This window comes from Monodelphis domestica, chromosome 7, assembly GCF_027887165.1.
Source record: "Monodelphis domestica isolate mMonDom1 chromosome 7, mMonDom1.pri, whole genome shotgun sequence".
Classification (NCBI taxonomy): Eukaryota; Metazoa; Chordata; class Mammalia; order Didelphimorphia; family Didelphidae; genus Monodelphis; species Monodelphis domestica.
In genome coordinates, this window is record NC_077233.1 from 140668254 (window position 1) to 140672118 (window position 3865).

A 3865-nucleotide genomic window follows, 5' to 3' on the forward strand; every position below is an offset into this window, starting at 1 on the left:
TCCATCACCAACAGATACCACAATTTGTCCAGCCATTCCCCAATTGGAGGGCATCCCCTCATTTTCCAATTTCTTGCCACCACAAAGAGGGTGGCTAAAAATATTTTTGTATAAATCTTTTTCCTTATTATCTCTTTGGGGTATAAACCCAGCAGTGGTACAACTGGATCAAAAGGCAGACAGTCTTTTAAAGCCCTTTGGGCACAGTTCCAAATTGCTATCTAGAATGGTTGTATCATCAGCATTTCTATATATCTCCAACACATCCTGGCAGCAAAAGTTAGAAAGAGAAATTCCATTTAAAATCACCCTAGACAATATAAAATACTTAAGAATCTATCTGCCCAAGATAAACACAGAAATTATATTAACTACACAACTACAAAACACTTTCCACACAATTAAAACTAGATCTAAACAATTGGAAAAACATTAACTGCTCATGGGTAGGATGAGCTATCATAATAAAAATGACCATCCTACCAAAATTAATTTACTTATTTAGTGCCATACCTATCAAACTACCAAGAAACTTTTTTTATTGAATTAGAAAAAAACTATAACAAAGTTCATTTGGAAGAACAAAAGATCAAGAATATCAAGGGAAATAATGGAAAAAAAAAGTGAAGGAAGGTGGCCTTGCAGTACCAGATCTTAAACTGTACTAGTACAGTACTAGAACATAAAGAAGGAAACTATAAGTAAATTAGGTGATCATAGAATAGTTTACCTGTCAGATATATGGGAAAGGAAAGATTTTTAAGACCAAGCAAGAGTTAGAAAATTTTATAAAATGTAAAATAAATAATTTTGATTACATTGAATTTAAAAGGTTTTTGTACAAACAAAACCAATGCAATCAAAATTAGAAGGGAAGTAACAAATTGGGAAAAAAGCTTTATTACAAAAACCTCTAACAAAGGTCTAATTACTCATATTTATAAGGAGCTAAATCAATCATACAAAAAAAAAGCCATTTCCCAATTGATAAATGTGCAAGGGACATGAATCAACAATTTTCAGATAAAGAAACCAAAAACTATTAATAAGCACATGAAAAAATGTTCTAAATCTCTTATAATTAGAGAGATGCAAATCAAAACAACTCTGAGGTATCACCTCACAGCTAGCAGATTGGCTAACATGACAGCAAAGGAAAGTAATAAATGTTGGAGGGGATGTGGCAAAGTTGGGACATTAATACATTGCTGATGGAGTTGTGAATTGATCCTTCTCTTTTTTTAAAGGTTTTTCCTTCCCCCCCTCAGATTACATGTATGCACAATTTTAAATAAGTTTCTCACATGTTTCAATCCATGTTATCTCTCTCCCTCCCACTGTTCCCTCTTCTCTAAGATGGCAAGTAATATGAAATAGCTTGTACATGTGTTATCATACGATACATATTTCCATGCTCATATTGTAAAAGAAGATAGATATTGCTTACACTCGAGAAAAATTCATGGAGGAAATAAAGTGAAGCATTGTGTGCTTCAATCTGCAATCTGACCCCATCAGTTCCTTCTATGGTGGTGGATAGGGTCTTATAAATTTGGATGAAGAAAATAAGGACACTTATTTCATTATAATTGGTTTCCCTTATAATCCTGTGGATTTTACTTGATGCATTTAAGAGTATTATTCTCAGAAGGGGTATTTCAGCTTCAGACTGCAAAATAGATCTATAACATTAAAAAGATTAAGAAACCCTAATTTATAGGGTTTGAGGGAGGCTATCTATAGGACTATCTTTTGGGGGCAACATGGAGCTGCTGATAACCAAATGGAGGCATTCTAATGACCATAGGATCATCTTAGAGAAAGAAAGCCCTTGGAAGTCTCATTAATGGGGACTCAGTGATCTTAACCCCACTATATAGGGTCAGGTAGGACAACCCTGGCTAACATCTTCAGGGCAGGAGTCCTGAATCTCTGACCTTATGGCACAAGTATCACTCCTATCACCTTAATAGGGAGTCAATACACTTCCCAGAGTCAGCTGAAAAAATGAGTCCAAGATCCCTTCCAAAATTCAACCTCTTGGCAAGATGCCCAATGCAATATCACCTGGGCATGATAAAAAAGGCAGTAAGACATAGAAGAATTTCTTTTATTTTTTGTAATAGCATTTATTTTAAAACCAAAGATATCAGCAATCATTTTAAGTTATATAAATTATATTTAATTTCTTAGGCATGTTACTTTTATTTCCTCATCACCTGCTTATTATATCTCTTGAAATTTGGCCTTCAGTCATAGGGGAGATTCCTGAGGAGGGTCAGAAATCAATCAGAAAGCATTTACTAAGTAACTACTATATCCCAGGCATCATGCAAAGCTCTGAAGATACAAATACAAAAGCAAGACAGGCCCTCACCTCAAGGAGCTTACATTCTCCCAGTCTTCTGACTACAAATTGTTTGGAGTTTAAGGAATCTTATACATAGGGAGTAGGAGATGAATCCTAGTGAGGAATGCCTTTGACTTCAGGCCTCTAGATCATTGGAAAATTCTCTGGGAAAAAGAAGGCTGTGGAGCCAACAGTTTACCTCTCATGGTGCAAACCTGAAGATAGAAAGAGGGAAGAAAGAGCTGAGGATCACTGGAGTGGCCCTTCACACCAAATAGCCTTTCTAGGAAAAGATACAAAGAGAGATCTATAGGAGAAATCTGAGGAAGGAGTGTGGCACTGACCAAGATGTACAGTTGAGGTCTTCAGTTTCTCCTTAGCAGCTGATGCCAGGGAAAGTGGCTCACCAGGAGCAGCCTGGGGTTGGGACACTGTCAACCTCACTCCACTGCACTCTGGTAGATGTAGGCAAGATGCCCATGTCCTTGCAAGTATGTGCCAAGTTCCCCAAGTACATATAAAGAGGCCAGATCACATATTCCTACAAAGCAGAAAAGGAGGTTGGAGGCAGCTAGATGGTTCAGTGTATTGAAAGCCTGGCTCAGAGACAGAAGGTCCTGGGTTCAATTCTGGCCTCAGACACTTCCCAGCTGTGTGACCCTGGGCAAGTCACTTGACTCCCCTTGGAACCAATACACAATATTGATTTTGAAATGGAAGGTAAAAATGCAGAAGAAGAAAGGAAGAGACTGACTTAGAAAAGGGTTCAAGGTCACTAAATCTAGGAGGTAGGAGATTAAGACAATTTCCCAATCAAAGGCCATAGCCTCTTTTCTTTCACTAACACTACTTGTAAATAAAAGTGGGTGAGCATAAAGAACTCTGGCCTAGCATTTCCAAAATGGTCTCTATACTATGACTCTGTACTTGAGTGTGTGAGAAGGAAGGAGAGCAAAGGAGATATACTGAGACTTCCGTGTGACATAGTACACCTCCGAAGAATTTGCCCACCCATGCTTGCATTTATGCTATGTTTTGTGTGTGTGTTTCTGAGAAGTCTCCATTGGGCAGTGTTCTCACCTGAATAATCACTTAGATACAGAAAATGAATGCACTGGAGGGTGGTGATTCTGTAACAAGGTCAGCGGCTACTCTGTCAACCTAGATTGACTTTCTTTGAAAATCTTCTCCTATCTCCTCTCCAGTTGTTATTGTTGTTTTTTTTAAACCCTTACCTTCCATCTTAGAATTAAGACTGTGTATTGGTTCCAAGGCAGAAGAGAGGTAAGGGCTGGGCAATAGGAGTTAAGTGACTTGCCCAGTGTTATACAGCTAGGAAGTGTCTGAGGCTAGATTTGAACCCAGGCCCTCCAGAACCAGTCTCTAGACCTGGTTCTCAATCCATTGAACCTTCTAGCTACTCCCTCCTCCAATTGTTAATGCTTTTCTTTCCTCAAATCACTTTATATTTACTTATTGACATGAAGAATTGTATATTCCCAAGAGAATATAACC